This window comes from Cygnus atratus, chromosome 2 (assembly GCF_013377495.2).
Source record: "Cygnus atratus isolate AKBS03 ecotype Queensland, Australia chromosome 2, CAtr_DNAZoo_HiC_assembly, whole genome shotgun sequence".
NCBI classification, from domain to species: Eukaryota; Metazoa; Chordata; class Aves; order Anseriformes; family Anatidae; genus Cygnus; species Cygnus atratus.
In genome coordinates, this window is record NC_066363.1 from 51,950,379 (window position 1) to 51,976,217 (window position 25,839).

Genomic DNA, 25,839 nt, shown 5'->3' on the forward strand with positions numbered 1-25,839 from the left:
GCAACAGTGCTGCGTATTTGAAGGCAAGACATGGAAAATTTGCTGTCTCCTGGTATGGGAAAGTCAATGGTGCACAGTAGGGTTACAAGTACAACCCTTTCAAGCTATTTCACTACTAAAGAAAGGATCCCCTCTGAAAAGATCTTTAAATAGATGCACGTTTCATGTGGTGCAGAAGGAAAAAAATATTCTAATGTTGATTTTTTTTTTTCAAAAATTAATCAGCAGTGGGCACTGACATTTAATAAACTGGCCTGTAGCATCCCTGGCCATAGAACACCCTGGGAAAAACTCCAAACTGCCAACACAATTGCTGGATAAGCCAGCCTAAGGGACCTGGAAGGCACTGCCAGAAGAAATATCCCCTTTAACTTTCAGCCATGGTGAAGATGCGCATTCATTACCAAAGAAGTGGAAGAACACCATGATGTGCTCTGACTACATTGTTTAATATACTTGTTTAGATGTTGGAATTAACTCTTATTTTGACTGTTATTTTTGATGTCTTTTCTCTTGAGAAAGTGAAGAATAATAAGGAAAAGGATGTATGTGTTCAGCACATCCCTTTCTGTACTTTGTTTTGGGGAATTGTGTAGTTCAAGATAGGGCGGAAAATGAATGAAACCTTAAAACAGTACACCTGTTAGTTCAAATAAGTCAGACTTAGACCCCGGGTTGAATGTGTCAGCTTGAGAAACATTTCATTTAGAACTATGTGGATCCTAGCAAAGGTTTGAGGGTCAGATGTGGTACAGGTGTAAATCAGAGTAAGCCCTGCAACCTTTGCTGGAAATACACTACAGTAGGGGCAGGGTGTTCAGAATGTCTTTTGACAGATATCTGACCTCCCTTAGGACCTTAAGAATGAGAGGAAAGTGGCAGTGAGTTGGCTCGCAGAGTCCCAGGTGGTTTCCCATGGCAGCTTAACTGGTCCCCCTGCATCAGCTACTGCTCATATATGTGAGCTCTTACCCTTTGGCAAATATGATGTAATGCAATTTATTCTCATCTTTTTTTCACTCCAGGTTATCCCTGTGAGCCTAGGTCTAAAGAGGAAAGAGAAACAATGACTTTTTTGGATACTTTTTCAGAGGGCCCGGTCTCAGGGTATAACTGCATCTATGAGAACAGATTGATATGGTAGCACATGTCTCTTTGTCAAATTTTTCTTGGCTCTTTGGTTCAAAACCTTGTCTTTCATACTGTTTGAGTCACTTTTCTATTGGCAGTCTAAAACAGGCGAATGAAGCAATCCTACTGCAAATCTTGGGACAATTGTTGGCCATCCTAAAACGTGTACGTGCCTTTATGTCTGAACAACAACAAAAAAATCCTAAATAATGTTATCCCTGTGAATCAGAGTAACCCAACTCAGGGCTTTTGCTTACAAATCATCTCATAAATTATTCAGCCAGTTCCAATTTTTAGGTGACTTGCTGAACAGAATCTAGGTCATAAAATGACATATCCTAAATTGGGCCAGTGACAGGATGGATTACATAAGGACTTTCACTGCAGAGCCCCAGGTCCTAGCCCCTGCTGCAATAAATAATTAAGTATTTTATGGAGCATGGGATAAATCCAAGAGACTGGGGAAGCTTTGATTTAAAATACACTATAGCCTAGTGGTTAGAAGCATTTCCCGGGAGATTCAGGCTCTGTTCCGTGGTCTAAATCAGGCAAAAGAGGAAGCTGAGGCCAGTTCCAGCCTCACAAGGGACAGATCTGGCTGGCAATAGGTGGGAAGGTGGTCATATTCCCTCCAGGTGCTTTTTGTGAGGCATCCACCTGGGAGGCATGTTGTGAGAACCTGAAAGCCAAGCAGAGGAATGTTTAATTTGTGAAAGTGCAGATACAAGCAAGCATCAAGCTCCTTACAGATGGTGTAATGCTTGTCTCCAGCAGCTGAAATGTAAGGTACTTTTGTTATGTAACGTTAAGCATCTGTAAATTTAGTTGACCAAATGGGAGGTGTCTTGGAGATCCAAATTTGAGTTCAGGTGCCTAACATGGCAGCCCATTACTTTAGGCTATTTATGAGTTGGGTATCATGTGCTTTTATGTTTACTATAATATTTTCAATTCTTTCCCCACATTGTTATTTTGAGTTAACCTCAGTACCCACAGAGGGCTCCATGACCCATCCACTGACTGCTGAGTTTGCTATGAGACTAACTGTAACTCTGAGCCTGGTTTTCCCTCCCATCTGGCAGCAAAAATGAACTGCTGCTGACTGAATGACCACTGATTCTCTTGGAAGCAGAGCTCTGCTAACAGCAACAGCCAACTCTGTCACCATTTGTGAGGATTTGTAGCTTGGACTCTGAGACATCTGGCTGAGATATTTACGCAGTCCCGTATTGCACTCACTGAGGCTCTGCTTTCACATCTGGAGTCTAGACTGAGTGACTCTATGGGCTGGCCTTCAAGCCTCCAAGCAGCTCATGTCCCCCTTGTTCTCGCACTTTGTCTTTTTATTGCTTTATTGGTTTATTTATTTGCTGTAGGTGCTCCTATCATATCTCCTCAGACATTCCTGTAATGGCCACTTGAGAGCTTCAGTGAGGAACAGCAGCAACTGAAAGAAACCGGGCAAAGGCAGACAGGATGTACAGGGAAAAAGGGCTGTGTTGAGGCAAAGCTTTGATTGCATGGTTGTGGTAATGGGGAATGCCTGGTGCTTGATTACGCTGTTTCTTCTGAGTTGTACAGCTGTGACTGTGGGAAATGACAGTGCTCAGCTGCGCACAGCTTGTATTCAACACATGTGACAGGGAGCGGGGTTTTCTGTAAGCTGCTAGAGTTGGCCATGTGGTTGAGCCAGGCAGGGAAATGTGGTTGAGCCAGGCAGGGAAATGAGTCGCCCACTACATTGAGTCAGATCCATCAGCAGGATGCAGGTACAACCTGGGTCTTCACAGAGCTGTTCAACTTCAACCTGGTTAGAGTTGTCCTCTGGATGGAGACGATTCATTGTCCCCAGGGATAAGGCAGAGGCCCAAGGCCTAAAACATGGCACGGTGGTTAGAAGTTATAGCCAAAATGTAGAGATCTGAGGTACCTGAGACGTTGGTATAGGGCTGGTAAATGCAGCACAGGTCCCGTGGGAGAGACCTAGAGCATCTAAAAAAGACATTTAGGTTTAGGAAAAGAATCCCTTCATATGTTCTGCCTTTGTGCTTAGTAGTGTATATGCTACAAGCTGCAGCCCCATGCTGGTGCTGTACTTCTGCAACAGGTGAAATGCTTCTTGATTTGAGTACTGGCCCCAACGATATCAGCTGCTGCTGCTTCCTGCACTGGGAGCAAATCTTCCCAAATGTTGCTGTCCTTATTCTCAACCTCTCTTAATTTCTTTCCTTGGGCCTTTAGTCTATTAGTTCCCCTCGGTCATCTGTCTGTCCCACATTCTCCTTGTAACAGTTTTCCTTTGTTTTAGATTTTCTGGTTGCCTAACAGACCTGTTTGCCGCTGCTAGAGAAATACTGCTAGGGTATCAAAGGCTAAGTGTTGTTGACAACAGTGGTGTTATGATCTGGAAATGCAGTGGAGAAACTGAATGGTCCAATAGGGAAAATGTATGTAGTGCTTGAAAAGACGGGTACTGTGAATGTACCTGTTTGTGTAGGTAGGTCTGTATATATTTGGATATAGATAAGCCAGAATCTAAATTAAGAGAATGTCACAAACTCTAGAAATTCAAGCACTGACATACAGTTCAATTCATCCTTTAAAGAAGGGTAAAAAGGGATTTCAGATATTCTCCGTGCACTTAAAGTAGCCAGCAACAGCATGATGGCAGTTCTAAGTAAAGGACCTTAATCAGAGTATATAAAAAGTCTGGAATGATGTTTGAACAGCACATCCAGCTCCCAGGCATTGTCTCTTTCCTGCTATCAATGACACCCATTGTGCAATAACAACATTTGCACAAAGATACGTCCTGTTTTGCGCACGGAGAATATATTGAAGCAACCATAGGGCTGCACTAGCCTTGACTAGAAAAGTCCCCAAGGGCCCGTCTGCCAGCTGCTGACTGATGTAGAGCTGCTGCTACTGATAATAGGGTACATGTGCTGGCTTTGAGCTGAACTAGGCAATCTGGGGCATAGTCAGATGTGCTCAACAAGGATCAAGTTCAAACCTGTTTAAGAAGTTAGTTCCCGTCAGTAGTGATTTAAGCTAAGTAGTTTTGTTGTGGATTGGAAAGGACGAGGAATGCTCACACAGTCAGCTATTTCATCTTGGCTGTCACAGTGGTGATTTCAACACAGCCAGAGTAGTCGGAAAGAAAACAAACAGCTGAGATCTGTAACTTCCTAAATCATAAAGACACGAGTTACTAAAGGTGTATTTCCATTAGATGTTTGCATGCTTGTGTGTACCAGAATTATGCTACCGACTTTGCTCTTTGCAAGTAATTGAAACCAAGAGATGCCTAAACTTCTTTGAAGATGTAGCTCATTGTTCAACATTGGAGATGGCTGCCGTTGGTTGAATGCTGCTGATCCATTCAGGACCTCAACCGCAACAGGAAGAATGTAAGTGTGGATGAGGCTAGAAAACACAGATTTTTGCTGTAGAGATTGAAGTACCATTGCTGGAGAGCAGACATAATTTTCCCCACTTTATGCTGTCACAGGAGAGAAAATTAAAAAATGATCACTGCAAGATTTAAGAATCATAAATGCACTAACAATTAGGCAACAGAACATTGTACATGACATCTGCATTAATGTCACCCAAATTCATCACTAACGGTGCTCCTTCTAGGGATATCCCACATGTGGTAAGTAGGATATACTTTTGTGTGAATAGTGTTTCACACCATCCCGTATCAGTGAGGTCGGCTGTGCCGGCTTCCAGGCTTGGGAGCCAGAGTTGGCCTTGTATCAGAACAGTCATACTGTGAAGCTACTGAGCAGAGCTCCTCTGTATTTCCCCAAATTATTCAGTTCCTTTATCAGAAAAACACATCTTATTCATCAGGAAATGAAGCTAAAGGTCTTCTTAGTGATTATTGCCTCCTGGAAATATTACTGCCGTATACTTGTGGAGTTCTGGAGCAGCTGTAACTGTTCTGGAGTTCAGCTGTAACTATTCAGCTTTTTCCTGAGAGGATTCCCAGTGAGGGCACCTTCAGGCAGATCTAGAAAAGTATCTCCGTGAGTAAATGCCAATGATGAGATTCCTGTTGGTAGTGACAACAGGAGTTTAGATCTCAAAAAAAAAAAAAAAAAGGCACTGTAAGTAGCTACTAAATAACTACTAAATAACTACTACTCTGGCTTGGATAAACTATGGTGAAACAAAGGTGACTTCTTTCTGGAATAAATTGTTATGTCTGGTAAGTGATCACTATCTTATAATGAAATATAAGGTGAAAATACACACATACACACACTCAGAAAAAAAAAAATTACTTAAATCTTGTTACTCTGGCAAGGATCCCACTGACCACAATAGTATTTTACCTTTGCAAGGATTAAGAGAACAGCAGGATCTGAACAGCTGGTTGCTTAGTTGGGTTGTTGGTGTTTCTAAACATATAATAAGGCAGTGCTGAATGCAAATATCTTATAATCTGAATACAGAGATCTCATACCATCACTCAAGACCTCTTGAAGGCAATGCATACAACATACAAATAAAAGCTGTAATCTATAATGCCACAAATCCTTTAGGAGGATTATCTCTGTTATCTCATCTGGCATCAGAGAATTACATGTAATATAGACACATAAATGGCTTAGTCACAGGAAGATCCTTTAGAAAAGGGTAGTAGAGAGGAAGTTTTGTTTGCTTCTAAGCCAGGCAGAAGAGGGAAAGCTCTTCAAATGACAAATGGATCGGAGCTGAAGTCTTCTTTGGGTTTGCAGCAAATCTTTTTCACTTGGGAGAATTAGCCAAGGGAGCTGGACCCCCACTATCTTGATTTTGTAGAGTCATTTACAGCCATGCAAAGGGTGGGTGTCACACATGCTTGTGCCTCCATTTCCCTTTGGGTAGGTTCAGTCAATCTGCATGAGTGCTAAGGGCTATGGAAAGTGAAAGACACTTGGAAAGAGAAGGACAATCAATGATTAAACCGTGCAGCTCCCTGCCAGCCCAACAAAAGCCCTAGATTTGAATAACTTGAGCTCAGGATAGTATTGCTTGACTTGAGGCTTAGTTTCATCGCTAAACTGATGATTTACTGATTGCAGAGCCTGCCTAGATTCATCTTGCATAGTTTTCTCCTACTACCTTCACTTATTTCTCCTTATAGAACCCTGCTGGTTTCTTCAGAAAGTGAAAAACTGATGCAGTATGATAAAATTTCCCCATTGGCTATGGCTTTCCTTATGTCTCCTACCCACCTTGTATCTTTTTCTATCCAGATGAATGGGATTTTAACCTAGTCTTGTCTGCTTGCTCTAGTCACCTTATTTCCTTCCCACTTGTGTATCACACTGTTTTTCCTCTTAAAATCTCGCTCTGTCTCTCCTTTACTAACAATAAAAGCAGAGTTGTTCTGTCCCTTCTTAAAAATACTTATTTATCAGAATCCCGTCCCTTGGCAGTTACCAACCAATTACCAACTCTTTCATTCCTTTCATCTCTAATTGCATCTCCGACAGCACTGAATGTGTTGTTTATTGCCCATAAACCAGTGTCAGAGGTGCTGTCCCAGATCCTCCCCAGTCCAGCCTCTACACTTCTCATTCATCTCAAACCACCCTCTCCAAGTTCTTTAATGATGGTAGGACAAAAGGAAAAGAAGGGAAAGGACATGTTGGCATACCTTGTAATTTTAAATACCTATTTTATGTTCTCATGTTTTGGGAACTGATAAAAAAACCACTAAATTAAAATTAACTCTAAATTAACTCTTTCTATTGATGTAATGATCTTTAGACAAGGACTAGCAAAATTATAAATCGTGAGAGTTAGGGTTCAAAAAGGAATTTCAGTATTTTTGTTCAAAGATGGGTCATTTCCTGTAGCTTTCACAGTGTCCTTTCCACTCCACTGACCTCTGTCTTATCATATACAATCTCCTTTATATTCACTTTTACAAGATAAGTAGTTGGATGTGCATAGAAGAATGTGCCATTTTCTGAGAGCATTTCTTGGATTCCCTGAAGAGATTAGTACAAAATTTTAATTAGGGGCATTGGCAGAGTTCCCGCATGTTGGTGTATTAGGCTGTGGTTTTCATTTTCATTCCCCATTTTGGTTCCTATACAATGCATAGGATTTCAGTGGAACCATGAGATTTAAGACTGGTTTACGATGCATACATTGTCCCTTCTGTTTTTGTCCCTGCCATTGATACAGATGAGTCATGATTAGCAGCTGTCTCGTCTTTTTCTTCCAAAGACTGGGGCAGTTGCCCAACATTTTGAGGACATTTGTCCAAAAGATGTCAGAGTCTGAAGTGACCAGTACAATTTCCACTAAAACTCTGGAAGGCGTACAGGATGCAAGTGTCATTAATTAAGTTCTAGGAACCTACAGTGCTGTGGGAACCTGGCAGAAAATACACAAGCTGAATTTTGTTTGCAACTTCCTTCTATTTAGGAATTCACTAAAGGGTTGGAGCATTTGCAGGGATTTCAGGACCCAGTGCTAGAATGGCTAATTGCTGGCTTGGTCTTTTGTATACAGTGTAGCACATAAAAGGACTGTGATCAAAGAATGCAGGTGCTGCTGAGGGCAATGAGAATGCAAGTATGGTGATTGCTTGCCGGATACAATATATAACGTTTCATTTAGCTGCGCTTTGCTTTGGTCCATGATTGGATTTTGCAGGAATTGGTGAATGATTTTGACTGAAGTGATTTAATAAATATATTGTTTAAGCAGAGCGAGAAGTTTATACCTCTTCTTTCATCTTCCTGTTTTTTCCCCTTTTAGCACTCAAGGGAAACATAACCACCACTATAGATCTAACTTTGATGAAGGCATTAGTAAGTTTAAGTTGCTTTCACCTTCCTCAGTATGTTAGAGGTGGCTGTCACAGTTTTAGCTGGATCTGTGGTCGTGTATTGCAGGAGAGCCAAGTTACACAGTACCATTTTTGCAGGGAGAGGGATTAAAATCTGTGTTCACAGGCTGAGAGCAGGTGTCTGTGATGAGATCCCATGCTGTGACATGCATGCAGCACATTCTGACATGAAAAGCCCTGGCTGATGATATGACCACAGGAAGACAACATGGAACCCTCCCGACAGGATCAGAAGAAGCTTAATTAAGCTCTGTGGTCAATTTTGAAGTGAGCGTGTGCCCACTTTGGAAGAGCATTAAGAAAACTGAAAGCATGGCTATATTTTAATTATGTTCTGGTCTTTCTGACATTCCTTAAGTAAACTGTATTGCCTCTTGCGTGGTCAAATGATACAGTGACTCAGAAGTGAACACACACGTAGTACATCTTTACGTAGATGGGATTTGGTAATTGATCCAATGTGGTTTTAGAGTTTGTTAGTTGTGGACATTTTTTTTTTTCTTTCTGGCAGAAGGCAACACTGAACCCACAGTTTCTGCAGTTATACTAGACACTGTTGTTTCAGTTGTAATTATATTACTGAAATCATGGACTACAAGTTCCCTGTAATCTTGTTAGAACTTTCATTAGAAAAGGTTAAAAAAAAATAAAATTAAAAAAAAAAAAAAGCAAGACAGAGAAAAGATGAATGTTTGTGTTAGGATGGTAAATAATAATGATAAAAATGACAGTAGTACTGGTGGCAGCAGTTATTTGCTTTGTATTACTCTGCTTTTCCACTACAGGACTTAATATTCTTTCCTGATTTCCCTGAAGCAACATGAGAAATTCTTTACATGGGCATGACTATGACTATTGCAGTAGTGGTGAAGCAGAGATTTGACAAGTGAAGTGTTCTAACAGCGCAGGAAGTCAGTGATGAAACTGGAGAGGCAAGACTAAAGTACCCATGTCTATCTTAATGCAGAATATGTGGTGAAAAACTGTAGCCTGGCTGTATGTGGATTGATGGAGTGACAAAGAAAAGCTTAAGGCTTCATAAACACCTTTGCTTTTCTCAACGTAAAAATATGTTCTCTCTCCCCCGTGCTTTTTTTTTTTTTTTTAACAGAATAGTCTAGGTCCTTGTCAAACATGAAAGAAGGCTCTGTCTGAGAAATTCATTAACCAAATTAGACATAAAATAATGAGAGGATGAGAAGGAAGCAGCCAGGAATGGGGGGGTTGGGGGTGGGTAGCATGGACAAGGATAGCTAGAGACAGTTTTCTGCAAGGGTAGCTGATTGAAACAATGGTATGGTACCCTGACTAATGTAGAGCTAATTAAAACTGTATAGGACAAAGCACTATCACACATACTATAGGGAACAATCTTTCTATGGTAAATCCATCCCCAATGAAATTCCACTGACTTCAATAGGTTTTCTTCTGGGATGAATTTGGCCTGATAACCTAATAAGTCTTTTCTGCCTCTAATTTCTAAGGTCCTTTTGTCAGAAGCATAGCAAGAAACTTCAGTCTGGCTTTCAAAAGTGCTGAACACCCAAAACTCCTACAAAGGTCTCTGTGAATCACAGGTACTCAATACCACCACAAATTAAAACTGAATGAACTGTTTCATGTTTGCTGTGAGGTTTCTCTCTGTACAGTCACATCTGCACAAAGACCCTAAGTTAACCCCCTAAGCCTTTTGAGGCAGAAACTTCCTATGCATAGGTACAACACCTCACACAATGCAACACAGAGCTTAGCAACGGCCTCCAGGCATTAATGAAAATTAATTAGTATCAACAACAGTAAATTATAATTTCGCAGTATTTGTATTTGCAGGGCAATGGGTAATGTGTATTTGGGCTGGCTATGTATAGATGGACCTACTTTTGTTACCCAGTTTTCAACTAGACTGTCCATGGTCTGATTTTTCAGATAAATCACTTCCACTGTGTTCATGGTATTTGTGATCTTAGAAAAATCTGTCTTTTTATAAGTCTATAAAAGCCATGTTGGGAGACAGTCAAAAGTAAAAACAACTGCATCTTATTATGTCTGCAGCACAGAACAAGTGACTCTTCCCTTCACTCTTCAAGCACCACAAATTCATGTGCTTCTAGTAAAACCTCTATTACTACATTAAGTTTACAATGCATGTTGCAATAAGCATCTGTGAGGTGACCAGGACTGTCATGTAAAACCATGTCAGACTTGTTTTGAAAGGTCCAGATCAAACACAGAACATGCTCTTTGGAATCACAGAATCATAGAATCACAGAATATCCTGAGTTGGAAGGGACCCACAAGGATCATTGAGTCCAAATCCTGTCTCCACACAGGACCAGCCATGTGTCTGAGAGCATTATCCAAACTCTTCTTCAACTCCAGCAGGCTCAGTGCTGTGACCACTTCCCTGGGGAGCCTGTCCCAGTGCCCAACCACCCTCTGGGTGCAGAACCTTTCCCTAACACCCAGCCTGACCCTCCCCTGTCCCAGCTCCATGCCGTTTCCTCGGGTCCTGTCGCTGTCCCTAGAGAGCAGAGCTCTGCGCCTGCCCCTCCGCTTCCCTCGTGAGGGAGCTGCACGCCGCCATGAGGCCTCCCCTCAGCCTGCTCTGCTCTGGGCTGAACAAACCAAGGGAACTCAGCTAGTCCTCATATATCTTGTTCTCTAGACCCTTCACCATCTTTGTAGTCCTCCTTTGGACACTCTTTAAAAGTTTTCCCTTTTATTGCTATGCTATTGTAAAGTCTGCTCATCTTTTGCTTCCATTCCCTGGAAGACATACATTGTATAGACAGAATTTTAATAGCATGCTTCTCTCCGATCTCTCTCAATTTCTAGTTTTTTTTTTTCTAAGAAAAACAAACAAACAAAAAAGTCCCAAAAACAGAAAACCCCACTGTTGAACAACAAGTTGTGCTCCAATTTTATTCTGAGGGCTGTCTCCAAGAGGAGGATTACTAGTTTAAATCTGGTACTTAAAAAAATAGATCTGTTTGATTATTCAGTGCTTGGTTTTCAAAAGGACAGCTCCTGGGGATCTTAAAAAATATCCATAATGCAACAGGGAAGGAATATAATAGACTAGTTTGGAGAAAAAAAAAAAAAAAGTACAACGAGGGGAAAACATAACATACAATACATTTGGTGTGAACTTTTCCCAGAAGATTGCTTGAGCCTCATAGTTCACTTACAAGCAGAGTACAGTGATGCTGGGCAGCCTGCCAGTGCTTGTTATTGTAGTACTGTGTGAGCTAGTTCCCAAGTGAAGAAAGAAAAAAAGAGAGAGAGACTTTTTTTGCCTTTCATAGGTGGCCCACACTTTCCTCTCTGCTCTCTCTGAACACCGTCCTGTTCTTCTCTACATCAAGGTGCTTTGGTGTATGCTACACTGTGCAGATGTCACACTAATAGTTTCACATGGGGTGCTTTCACAGTTCAAGAGGACTGACACAGAGCTGTATCACCTCGCTGCACTGGAGGTTTCAGCTAACAGCTGTCACCTGATAGTCTAACGGTAAGGGACCCTCTAATACACATAGTGAGGATGAGCAACACCTTGTCCTCACAACCAAAGTATCTCGGAAGGGAAACATTCCTAGAAGCGAGTGCCAGGCTAAGTTGCATGTCTACACTGAATTTTGCAGTCAGATGTGAGCCAGGATAGCTTCAGCTTAGTACCATGCTACAGATACCGGGAGGTTTCCAGCGGCTTAGAGTACTGGCAGAGCTTCTTCATGTCAGCCTGAAAAACAGTTTACAGGCATGGATGAGTTAAAGGCTGACAGTCTGGCCACAAATGTATAGCAAAACTGAGTATGGATGAAGGAGGCCTCCTACTTTCTTGTATCTATATTCTACCTGGAAATCCATCCAAGAACCTTTCAAAATCAGCAAACATGGCATGGGGTTGTTTTTATTCCCCTCCCCTCCACATCCACACACCTCCTCTTCATGCTGGTATGTTGTCTTGAACTACAACACTCTCTGGGAAGTACTTGCACAGCCTCCATCAGAAGCATGCTGGGCTCCCAAATGTGATAAGAAGCTGATAAAAATGATCTGGGCCTGGGTTAAAACAGCCTTAGTGGAAGAATATTTAGCTAAATAGATACCATCTGTCCCTCAAAGTGAGCATGTCCTTGTTCTGCCCTGGCCTGACCAGTATGAGCTGTTGCATTTGTGGTGCGGTCCATGTGTGGACTGGCTGTTGTTCCCAGGACCTGGGGCGATTGTTTATGCAATGTGGACTTTATGAGAAACAGTTTCAGTTGCAGAGAGGGCTTTTTTTTTTTTTTTTTTTTAGGATTAAAGATTGGTAATGAAAACAACATTTCAGCTTAATACAGAAAAGTGCTGAAGCTGAAGCTCAGCTGAACAGGCATGTTCGCCTGTACAGCACATTTCTTTAAGGAAGCCAAAGAGGAAAGGAATCCTGAAGAGCTAAAAGCAGTTTACAAATTACCAAGAGAGTTTTCATGTCAATAATGCATGGTGCAAATATTTTCTAAGGGACACAGGCAGTTAGCACACAGCACTGATTTTACAGTTTTTAAATGCATTTTCTTTACCTTCTCACAGACGTAGATAGTGGAACAGAGCTTGGAGATGGCTGCTGCTACAGACTGTTCATGCAGATACATGGAAAAGGTGTTAAAGACAAGAATCAGAGGTGCACGGTTGCTCTGAGAATGCCTTAACAAACTTTCAGACTCGCAGTACTAAAGCAAGAGTGTGGTCTGCCTAGAGCAGGGTCCTGCACACCATTAGAAGCCCAAGAGCAGAGGAACTGTCACACTTCCCCAGGGAGGGTCAGGTGGGGACATCTGCAGTGGGACAGTCACGCTGTTTAGCTAACCTGAGCATATTCATGATACCTAGTCAAAGTGAAGCTGAATATCTGAAGGCCTGTACCTTCAGTCTCTGAGCCATGTTATAGGTATGTCTGTCTCAAATGCTGTCCCTGGTTCTGCCTCCTGGCTGGACCTTGAACCTTTGTTGTAGGTGGTGTGTTTTCTGGTTGCTGAGCCCTGGACCTGGATTAGTACTTGCCATGTCTGGGGCTGTTGACCTTATTATCAGCTCCCGGCTCTGTCCACTGTGGTTGGGCCCTATGGGATGGTGCCTTGCTGGTGAGAATGCTGCTGGTGTGGGGCTACCCTCAGCCCTTAGCTCACCTTCCCTCAGGGAGCAACCCTGCTCTTGATGCTTCCTCAACAGTGTCAAAACCTCTATAGTCATAGGATAATGTCATGAGAACTCTAGCAAGCAGTCACACAATGTAAAGGGGTGTTATCCTATTGTTTATAGGCTAGTTGGCAATGGAAGCTGAAGAGTCTGGAGGTCCTGAAGTGGGCAGCAAGAGTGTCTTTTCCACCATCCATTGTAGCAGCCATAATGTACAACACCTGCTTCTTGGCAGGGCAAAGGCTTCTCACCATCTTGGTGTTGTTCATGCTGATTGTCAGGAGACAATCACAAGGAAGATGAGGGTCAACTGTTTGCCTGTGGAATGAAATAGAGGTTCCTGGTATTTCCTGTGCAGTTACTGTTGCCTGTGATCTAGCTGAGGGAGGGGGAAGGTGCAGTGGCTTCAGTGCTCTGAGACTCTGGACCAGCGGCAAATGACCAAACGTGGCCTTGAGTACATCTGCAGGAGTGATGCTTACACATTTGCATACGGCAGTGATTATAGTTAAAATTTCACATGGCACCTCACCATCACAGCCACTGTGGGAGTCAGCAATAGTATTTCTCAGAGCAAAAAAAAAAAAAAAAATGTTAAAGAGGGTAACATTTAGCAAAGAGGTCCAAGGGAGCTAGTTCTTGTTCATCTCCAGTGAGGTTTGGGCTTTAATTGCCTGAAGACACAGGGGAGGAGGGCAGCTAGTGTAAAAAAATGAAATCTCAGGAAAGGGACAAGTTTTCTTTCATTCTCTGCCTCAACATTTGTAGAGGCAAGGAGGTCCCTTGGAATCCCAGGAAGAGATGGCACTGCAGGGAATTCTGAAGGCTTTTAGTGCTTTACTTGAAGACCTGCAACTTTTGTGTGGTTTGAAAGTGAGGTCAATTCATAAATCTGTGTTCCTTTTTCTCCTAATTACTTTTACTTCGGAAGTGAATCCATCACCCTGGAGATGTGTGCTTTTGAATAGGTTATTCAGGCCTGAGCGGTCTCAGCAGTGCATGCAAGGCCTGGAGCAGCAGCACTGCAGAGGTCTGCATGCAGGGAAGAGAGGCAGGAAAGGGGATATTCACATGCAAGTGCATCCTGTAGTCCCACAGTTAGAAAAACTTCCATGGATGGACCCAGACCTAGCAGGCTTGGAAATATGTGACATCCTCATTTGGGTCAATTATGACAGACAAGAGAAACCTAACAGTATGTGTAAAAGTTGTGGAAGTTATAAGGGTGTACTACAGAGGCATGTGTTCTGGGAATATCTTCCAGGAAGCGAAGGATATTTTTGTATTTCTGAATCAGACATGTTTCTGGTATATGGAACACAACAAGAAAGTTCAGAAGTCAAACTGTTGGGATTTCTTGTTTGTTTTGATTTTTCCCTCACACCTCAATGACAGAAGAGAGCATATGCAAATAGCTTACAAATAACTTAAAAGAAAATTACCACTGATTTTTGCACAAAGGACTGCAATGTTAGAAGAGTGGATATCTGAAAGGTGTTTCTGGGTGGCTGCAGAGTAGTACTGAAAGGTTGTGCTTTATAAAGAGCATGTATAGCAGTGATGTTATTCAGAACAGTACTTGCTATAGGACTTGCTGTGATATCTTCTGATTAAATCTCAGAAGCACAGGTCTTGGGGTAGAGGGTAGAAGCTGAAGCCTATGAGCAGTTGACTGTTCATACAGGAAACTATTAAAATTTTCATACTTATAGTGACAGTCAGATAAGAGGCAAAATTCTATTCTGTTATTTGAAATTTTCAGTATCAGACCCTCTTAAGCACACTAGGGCGCTTGCTTCTTCTTCTTGTAGTAGGGTGAAATGAAACTTCTTTTTGATGGCTGTTTCAGCTCAGCCTTTATGAGTTAGAAGGGCTGATCCTTGGACCTGGTCTATTTTCATTGCATGTGTTACACAGATTTCCTTAAAAAGGAATCTTGTGCCTTAGCCAGAAAGATAAATAATGAGAAAACATCTGCTATTTAAGCTCTGGACTGACCTATAAATCTTAATGACGAATGCAAACCCAGAAGCAGAAATCATCTACAGATTGCAAAATTCTCTCACTCTCTCTTTTTGGTTTCCTTTTATTCTTTGTTGTTGTTGTTCCTCTAATCCCTTTAATTCCTGGTAATTTGGAAGCCCAAATATATTTTTTCTTCTAACTGTTTCATTATAACTGATAGGAGCTGCTGAGAGGAGGGCATGGCAACCATAATAACACAAGAGTAATGGAACAGACAGACCCTATAAGGAGCTGACAGGCAGACAATAATGACAAAGTAGAGGTTGGATAACTAATAGTTTGAATGATTTACTCTTGAGGAGCTCTGGAGGGTGGGATGCTTCTTTGCCTGTTTATTTCAACCTCACATGCTGAAGAAAGGGTTTGCTTAGCCACTTTAATCCTTTGCTGCATTTTCTCCTACCAGGGGACGGGAATCTGCTTCTTTCTTCAGTGATTCTTTGCGGCCTGCCTCCCAAAGACAAGATTGTTCATAAGAATAAGAAGAGGTTTTTCTCTCCTTTTGTCTCTAGACCTGCAACAGAAAGGGTCCAGCAAACTTTTAAAACATCTGCACCCGTGAGGACTGAAGAGCTAAGGAGCTAGAATGCAAATTTCTGTGGAGAATCTGAGGTTCAGAATTCAAAGAAGGATTTTGGCATGGGGCATGGCATGCCTGCAGCATGAGCAAAGACAAGGAAACTCTCATCTTGAATTTGCTTGAGGTGCTTAATAGAACTGGAGGGCCTCTCACACAGCAAGTCATTCTGTTATCTGTTTGTTTATTGCAAGGTCAGGCTAATTTTATTCTGCATTTTACGTTGCTTTAATCTAAACATTGGAAGAGTTGATGTTGAGGTAAAAGTCTTAGGAGATTGTGAGCATCATATGGGCATTTCTCTTGATAAATCATAGAACCATCCCCTTGCAAATGCACAATGTTGGAATATTTCTTCTTCTGAATCTGTTAAGTGATCCTTGCATCCAATGAGTCAGTGTCTTTGGTCTGTGATTTCACAGACAGGTCAGTGGGTAAGAATTCTGTGGAAATCAATTCACCTACCTGTCCCAGGCTGGGGCAGGAGGGACACATAAGTTGAGCTGGAAATTCAGCTCTCTTCTCAGATTGGTACTCCCTGGGCAGAAATTACCCCATTCTGAATTGCTTTAGAGAGACACAGCTGTAGTTCCAGGGTGGCTGGGCTGGCACTTTTCAGGCACACAAGCAGACTGAAAATAAGATAGCGTTTGTTGGTTGAAACAGCAATCGAGGGAGCGAGAGCTAAAATTAAACACATGGTGATACTCTGTTTTGTTCTTTCCTGTGCCCTGAATACCATCTGCTTGAAAATCAGGTGAATCCAAGTGTTATTCTGAAAGGCTCTCCTTATTAGATTGAGATTTTCATGAAGTGGAGCAAAGTATTTTATCTAAAAGAGGAAATAAATAGGAGTCTAATAAGTGAATGCAGAAGAGACTGCAAACTGATCAGTGATCAGAAGAGGGTGAATGGGTTTGACTGACATCTGGAGAAAAGCAGTGCTGTGCTCTTTCAATTACAGGTTTAAGACTGCCACAATTGACAGATTAAAGGTGTTCACCCTAATCCAAAATTATACTTTCTCCAGTCAAATTGACCATTGTGTCAGCTTCAATTTGTTCAGATACGTCACCCACAGTCACTGATTGGACTGATTCACTTGCACATTCTTTGACAAGGTCCCTGTTTTGTGTTCACTCCTTACTTTTGCTATTTCCCTTGTCAGACAGATACTCTAGAGGCATTTCCATTATCTCCCATGTAGCTGTACCTCAGAAATGTAGTGGACTGGAAAGAAAAATCCTCGGGCCAATTATTCTGACATAAACTCTATTTATCAGAAAGCACGAGAATATGAAGTGTAAGTTAAAATAGCTCAAAAATAGGATGCATACATGCACATATACATACACCCCAGGCGTACACCTAAGTAATGCTGTGCTCAGAGCCTTTGCTGTGACTGAGAATGGATGAGCACTTTTAAATAAGAAACGACCTGAACATTGCCTCAAAGTCCAGATTGAAACAGTCTCTCTGAAAATGGAAGTGCTTAAATTTAAAGCAAAACCAACAAATTGTTTGCACAGTTCTGCCCTGTAGCATTTCTGTTAGAAGCAAAAGCACCAAACTGCTTGGAGAACAGTTATCCTGTAATCTTTCTGACTCTTTGAAAAAGGAACCGAAGTAAATAATATTTGCACATTTCTGAGAACCATACTGGTGCTGATGCACCAACACCTCCTTGGGCAAGGAGGTGAAGAAGAAGAGACAAGTTGCATTTCCTTTTCCTTCACAAACTGAAAGAAGTGGAGGTAGTTGTCTCATAAGCATAAAAACATAAAGTGGCATTCAGGTTAGTGCTTTTCAGCTTTAGCCAAATGCATCATGTGGGCTCTCCCTTGAGAGCCAGATTGAAAGCATTGGCATCCCACTGAAGAATGTTCCCATGGGGAGTTTTGGAGTCTGGAGAGACCTTGGTGGTGTACCCTAACCTTCCTCAAGGTGCGGGCGGTCCTGCAGGGAACATGTTAATCTCTAACACGTTAGAGAGGGGATGGCAGGGTGCAGCCTTGTAGGCTGTGAAGGTGTGGCAGTTCATTGGAGCAGTCAAACTCAAGGCAGTGCAAAAGAGATGATTTTGTTTGATCTCATCTCCCTAGAGCTTCATTCATGTATATATTTATATATAAGTCACTTGTTAACTCTACATACCATCTTGACATGGTGATGTGGCTGGTGCTCAAGCCCCCAGTATCATCCTTGTTGAAATTTCATTTGAATCTTATTTCAAACTGACGTAGGTGCATGTGTAATTAATTTCATTGTCTTCTCAGACTCTTTTGCATCTCCGCTTATGTTTTTTTTTTCCCTGTTTTTTTTTTTTTTTTTTTTAACTCTTTGAAGTTAACCATGAGAATAAAAATGAAATATTTTGATGAGGTTACAAGTACATAAAAATGTCCAGTATTATCTATCTTTGTAATCCATCTGTCACAGTTTCACACACAGCCATTAGTGGAGTTTCCAGGCACTTCAGTATATAACATTTAAAAGAGATACTACAGCCAGAACAAACATTACTTGCCGATCCACCAAAAAAGGTTCAGGGATGACTTTTCTTCCACTAATGCTGAAGGAAGCTTTTTTCCTCTGCTTGCAGTAGCAGTTTTGAGTGGGGTACAGGCACAGGTTCTGTGTAGCTAGCAGGACCATGGCATGCTACGGAGGCTTATGAAGCAGGACATTAAGGAGTGAGTAGGGTGCCTCTTGTCAGTGCTAGAAAATCCTTTGCTTTACATTCTGGAGAATCCCGTAGTTAAAATACTTCTATTTTACACAATATTTGCTGAATGTTTATAATTCTGTCAACATTTTACCCAAAATGTTATATATCCCTTGAAAGACACAAACTGAAGCTGATGGATTTTGGTTTGTGTTTAAGTTTTGACTTACAGAGAACAGGGAAAGAATGCACTCTTTTTGTTATGGCTTGTAAGCAACTCTAACACATTGGGTAATTTGTGTAGATGTTTGAACTTTGGCTTGTGTGTTACCCCCAACCACAGCTATGCCTTTGGGTTTTCTGAGTAAAGTTACTATGAAAGATAAGCAAAAGGAAGTATAAGAGCAGAGCAGTACTTAGCACTGTCTATTTGGCTAACATCAGTTTCCTCTGAGGTCTAAAGCACATGCCTCATACATACCCTTCAGTAAATACTGAATGTACAGCAGCAGAATTTGTTTTTACTTACTGATTTTCCAGTTTTCCATAGTCGTGGCTCATGTTCCATGAAGGTAGGGTGGGAACCATTCCTTCTGTCTACAGCTCTTTGAGTATGCTTGCAAACTTTGTGCGGAAGCAGGCTGGGCACACACTTTTCGTTAAGATATATGTGATGCAGTCTGCAAAGAAAAGTCTTGGAGTAGCTACCTTTTATGGTTGTTGACTGTAAAATGAAAAGGTACCACTGGGACTGTTTATGTGACTCAGGGTTCAGTTTTCATGGAGATGAGCTGTAACTGTCACTCCCACTTTAATCTGGAATTGAACGATTTTTTTGTAAACTGCTACGCCATGCAAGGCAAAATGGCACAAACAAAGAGGGACCACAGAGGTGAGCTTGTTGAGTCAGTACCACTTAGTAACAGTTAGTAGCAGAGAAGTAGAGGCATCAGAGATTCAGCAGGGAAAGAAAGCAGAAAACCATCATTGACTTGACAAGATCTGAAAACCCTAAGAGAAGAGGCAGAGAGGAGGAAGGCAGTGCATCAGCAGGGCTGGGGATCAGCCTGTTCTAAGGAGAAACAGAGGTTGACATGTTTCTTCTTGATTGACAGCACCTTGGCCAGCAGAGACTCACAAGGTGACTGCCCTGTGGATACTGAGCATATGAATGCTTAGCCTAATAATGTTAGTCCTGGCCCACTGCTGCTTGTGTTAGCAATAAATAAGACTACTTTTATGTATCTACAATTCTGCTTTTGGGCCTCTATGCCCAATAAAAGATGGCCAGACCTTGAGGGTTATATTTAGTGTGATCTCCTGTATTGTGCAGACTGCAGTACTGGCCTCAATTAGTTCCTTCTTGAACGAGAGCATATATGTTTGGGGAAAAAAAAAATAAATCTGTCTTGTTTGAAAAGTTTTCCAATGATGTATACTCTATTACCCCTTGGGAAATAATTCAACTGGTTAATTATCCTGAATGTTAAAAATCTGTACGTCAGTTTTACTCTGAGTTTGACTGTTTTTAAATTCCAAACACAGAATATTATTATGTATTTGCTAACTGAAAAGCCCACTCACAGTGAGGTTTATGCTGCCGGTTTTGATGGTGAACATGTCTTTTACCATCTCCTTGATGAGCATGGCCTACCTGACCCTCTCACCTTCAGGTCTGTGCCCTAATCATGTGTCCTGGGACTGTCATTCCCCTAACTGGATCTTTTGTGAATGCTCTCCAGTGCTTTGATACCCAGAAACAGACACAGTACTGAAGGTATCCCATTGCTACCAAATACATAGGAGACCTAGTAGTGGCAGGAGAAGAAGTATTTCTTGTTAATATAACTGAGCATTGCGATGGCTGGAGCACCACTGTGAGAATTTATGCCACCAGGAAGCCACCTACTTTGTCATTTACAACACTTTTGGCCACTGGCTGTTCGAATAACCTGTGCACCTCTTCAGTGTGAAGAATTCTCTGTTGGTAGATACAAGTCTGTATCCACAGGCATGTCATTTGCTTGTGCCTAATTTAGCAAGTGCTCCAGACTGGTGATTTGTGATCTTTATCACTCCCACTGACTCTTTTTGCCAGGGTGGACTTAGTCTGTAATGCAGTTGTGTTTCCATCCATGACATTGATAAAAGTGTTTGATAGCGGAGAGGCAAGAAATAATTTGATGGGGAGCTCACTCAAGTCTCACCTCCTTGACTGATGTCACTCTGCTTTAATTCTTCCTCAACTGACTCTTGTAGCAAGCTGTACTCTGCTCACCTGGACACCTGCTCCAGCAAACATGGAGCCATGACAGTGCCCAGATAGGATAGTCCAGGCAATGCAATGCACCAAGTTATAAGCCAAGTGAAGTCCTGCCCACCTATCTACTACTAGACCAAGATGCTTTTACTGGATCTGGTGCTTCACATCTCTGTGATGCTGCTGCTCCAACCCTTATATCGAAACAGGACCAAGAACTGGTCCTTGAAGACTGGCACTCATAATTCCCAAGGGACCCCAGCTGTTCTTATGTTTGCTGGTGTCGACTGACTCAATTCAAGGTTGCCTACTTGTGTGCATGGGGCAAATGGCAACTTAAAGTTTAACGTTTTCTGATTTCCCACTGTCTCTTCTTGTAACATCTATGTTGTTACAACATCTGATGTAAAACCAGAACGATATATAAATGTGAATATGACTCCTTTAAATGAGCAAGGAATACAGCAGACAATGAAGAAAAGTGCAGAGGATTAAGTGTGTATCATAGAGGGAATACATTGTATTAACTAAATGTAAACATATTTTCTTGGGTTTTGTGTTTTGGAATGAGAATGAATGGGACAGATCAGCAGAACAGAGATACCCCTGGTGAAACTTCACTTAAGTCTGTAGAGTTACACCAGGGATACATTTGGCTGATTCTTTTGCTAACGGCTGTATGAAAACTTTAATATAGAGTTTCTGCATGTGTGAAGTGTATGCCAAGACAAATGCAACATGCTAAATGGAACCTCCTGATTTATTTAAATTAAAAATGCATTACAAAAAAACAGTGGATAATTGGAGTGGAATGGATCCAGACTAGAATCGTCTGTCTCACGTCTCCAGAGTGTCTGAGGGAGGAGCAGTGAGGAATATCTTACTTGTAAACCTAAGCAATGAAGAATATGCAGATAGCAGATAATTTCTTGAAACTGCTAAGATCCAGCAAGGGACTCAGAGCTCTTTAAAAGACAAAGGTTGTAATCAGATGTAAAATAGCAGTTTTGGCTGGAGCTGATATGGACTAACAGATTACTAAATTCAGCCTGTTCTCAGCTGTTCATCAGTTAACTTTCTCATTGGCATTTGCCTCCATCTTCCCTTCCAGTTCAGTTCTGTCAGTATCGTTGTCAGTCTCCAAGTGGCCAAAATGTTCTAGGTATAAAAATAAACCTATCAAAAATGCTGAACCTGAACAAGCTTGTTTTGCCTTTGCTGTGTTGGAATTTAAGCCCGGAGATGTGACAGAGGCTGGCTAGCTACCAGTAATGCCAAACACCTGGGGTTGGGCTAGGAAAGGCAATATCTTGGTGTGGATCATCAGCAGCCTGAACAGCATCTCTGAGCACGGTCTGACTTCAGTATCTGAACAACATAGACCTTCTTCCTGTAACACCAATCGCCCACTAACTGCGGTGTAACCCAAAGCCCTCCAGCAGCCACCTTTCTCTTTATGCTGACCTGAACAACCATTTAAGCTGTGTAACTGTTGAGCTGCTCAGAGATGTAACTCACACTGAAGGTCTGGAGGGTTTCTCAAGCTCTGGGTTTCTCCTGCCATGCCCAACCAAACAGATACTCCTAGAGCATACCTAACTTGCACTTGAGTGAAAGTGCTGGGAGGAAGAAAAGGGAGACGTGTTTATGTACCCAGTAACTTCAGACGTGAAAGACCCAATTTTGAAGGGACGCTAGAAGCAAAACTAATGCTCCCATGTGCACTCTTAGAAGTGGTGCAAAGAAGTTTCCTTGACAAATGAAGAAGCTGTTCTACTTAGCATGAAATAGCTATGCAAATGCCTCTAGGACGAGGCCAGAGTAATCATGAAAGCCAATGCCCATGTTAACAGTGCATTAGATACATGGAGTGACTACAGCCCCCATGAAGGACCGCAATGGAATAAAAATCCTCAGCAAAGTTCTCAGCCTAGATGGGTCACTCTCAAGAAAAATGGAGCAACTTTGTGTCCACATACATACTCAGAGCCAGTGGCAGACTGTTATAATTTCAAGGGACAGTCTGTGATAAGAAACAACCAGCAAGAGGAGAGAGAGGAACTGGAAAGAAGCTAAAGCACTCCAGGAAATTCTGCCAGGTCCCTGATGCAGGTTGTCTCATATGTTGAGAAGTGCGATGTTGCAGCATATATTTCAGTGGAGGAGTTATGTGAGTGTTGCAGTTTTCCTATGTATGGTGGAAGTACCTATTAAAAGAGCAAGACAGAGTGACAGTGCTTGCGTAAATGTATCGGGATGGAAAAATATTGAAGTATTGCCCATAAAAAGAATTAAAAGTGAGATTTTCAAAACTACTTCCAGAAAGTTGACACTCAATTTTCTTTCATTTCTAATGGGAAAAGAGTATCAGAATTGGACACCTTTGAAAATGCCCCCTTTTTTCAAAGGGTCTTAAATTCATTTTAATTGGTTTGAACTCTTCGGATGTTTAAGCACTTTAGAAAATGTTAACATGAATCAACAAAAATGTGCTAATCTATTACTTCAGAAAGTTTAACATTAGCATCCCAATGTTAATTCATCAAGGTTTAGTATATGTCTTTAAAAAGAAGCTGTCTCCTATTAGACTGGGTTATAAGAAGAATAGTAGATAACCTTAGTACTATCAAATCCAAGCAGTGTAAATAGCCTAACTTTGATATCCTAAAGTTTGAATACTGAAATGTGAAATCAAAATGTTCTTTCACAGCTCCATCCAGTGACCACAGAAGTCAGACTGAAAATTTCTGATGAATCCAACAGGCTTTTAATATTGCTTTTTCCACCCTATTTAATGTCTGACCTCTTACAGCTCTCTTCCTGTAACAAAACTCCTAGGGAATCTCATTCTGGGCAGTACCTGACTTCTGCCTAAGTTCTAAGAAATAACAAGGTCATTTGGTAGCACTGCTGAACTCAAAGCGAAGCCTAAAGGCTAGGGAATATGTACCTTCTGCAAATGTATACACTTCTAGACAATAAGCTTTTATAGAGTATAGTGTTCATTGTTCTCTAATTCTAAGCAACTGTGGTGACAGTTCCACTTACGGTTTGTGAGATACAAGAATTGTGCACATCTTAAAACACTACATGCATGTCGTGCAGACTCAGGCCTGTAATAACCTCCAATGTCAGGAGTCCATCCTGCAACCAGGCTCATCCACTGGAAAGGACAACATTGCACTCCAGCAGTTAACGTGCTGGACCAGGCCCTTGGAGCTGTGTACTTGATTTCACTCCTGGCCTGCAAACTACATTTCATGAATTACTGTAACTCCGCCAGCCTGGATTTCCTTCTGTTTAAAGGAAGAGGATGATAATTTCTTCACAAAACTTTTTGGTAAGTGGTTGCTTTGTTTGATTAAGACCAGCTTGCTTATTATTGCCCAGACAGCAAGAAAAAAATTCAGAGAAACAAGATTTTTTTTAGACAGTGTCATTAATTTGTTTATGGCATGTCTTGCATTGGTAGTATAACAAACTGAAAACTACAGCTCTCTTTGAACCTCACTTTCTTCCTGCACACTGTTTTTCAGTTTCACAGCACACCACTGATTCTGGGGGGGGGGGACAGAGGAGGGGAAGAGAAGTGATGACTTTGGCAGTGGCACCGTTTCGATTTGCTAAAATAGCATCTCGGCAAATCTGGTTTCTCAAATTTCTCATGTTTTGTTAATTACTGACAGCTTTGTTTTTAACTGAACGTGAAACAATGTGGAGAAATGGGCAAGCGTGGCCCCTGACTCACCACTGCCCGGCTGAGCTCGGCAGGTGGGAGCAAGCCGTCTCCAAGAAGGGGCCTGAGCAGCAATCACTGCCCCAGTTCTTCTGTCACAAGGCTGAGCAGATAGATGCAAATGAAGAGGTGCTGGGACCTAGCTATGGTGTGCCCAAAAGGGCCTCTTCCCACCCTGGGCTTGCTGGGCCAGCAGAAGCACGGAAATCTTGCCAAAAAAAGGGGATGCGAAGCGGGGTGGTCAGCCCCTGGGGGTTTCCTGGTGAGGTACCCTTTTCCCCAGCCATGGTTTGTTATGGGCAAAGATGAAGTGTGGGATGGCTTGGGGGAACTGTTGGCCTCAATTCTCTCCCATGAGGAGAAATGGGGATATCGAGTAGCTCTAGACCACCAGCGACTGGAAGCACCCAGTGCATTTACATGGAAATACATCTTTGGTGGTGGGTGGAGCCAGATCACTCTGACCATGTTTATTTCATACAAGGGACCACATCTCATGCAAAGCAGCCAAGTGTGAGCCAGATTTCTGATGTGAGTGTGGGCAAGTGGAGCCAGAGTAGATGCACTCCTTGCAGTTGGCATTCCCTGGCCACCTGGAAGTTCACATGGAGCAGTATCTCTGCATACTTTGATACCCATGCACTTTGATTGATGTTCAGCCTACCGGGGTCTATCAACACAGGGCATGCACAAAGCAGGGGCAAGCATGAGAGCTGCATTTTGGGATGGGGTCTCCTGTACAGAAACATGGCAACTTTGTAAGAGCAGGTATCTGTTCTGCAGCTCTTGCCTTCACTGATTCTTTTCTAGTGAATATGATGAGTCCCTGGTACCAGAACAAGAGGAAATTCAAAGACATAGGAAAGTGGAAAATTCAAAGTTAATGAAAGAGAGATGATTTTGTATGCATGCATTCATGTAACTAAGATATTCACTGCTCCAGGAGATGTCAGGAGCCCAGAACATAGTAGATACTTTTTTTAAGGACTTGATACTTAGCCAGATAAAAAAAAATTCCAGCCAGGTTAATAAACTTGACAAAAACAAAAGAAACTCTTCAACTTTGGGTTTTGTACCTATTTTTAGTGAAAGGATACTAGGATTAAAATATTTCTGGGAACCAGGGTTCCTAAGAGTGCTTGTGTGGTGACAAGATACTGGACTAGCAAGACTGTTGGCCATGTAAATCAATTCCTTTTGTAAATGTGCTCCTAATGATCCCATGGCAACTTAGTTTTGACCTATGTTTATTGCACTGGGTAAATGTCACGTCCACTTTTTGTCTCTTTATTACCATTAGCTCACCAGGCTCTTTGTGTGTATTTGTATATTCATAACACATAGACATAATTACACGTAAGTCCTTTAGTGTCACTTTTCCCAGAGCAGTGTAACACTTTGCATA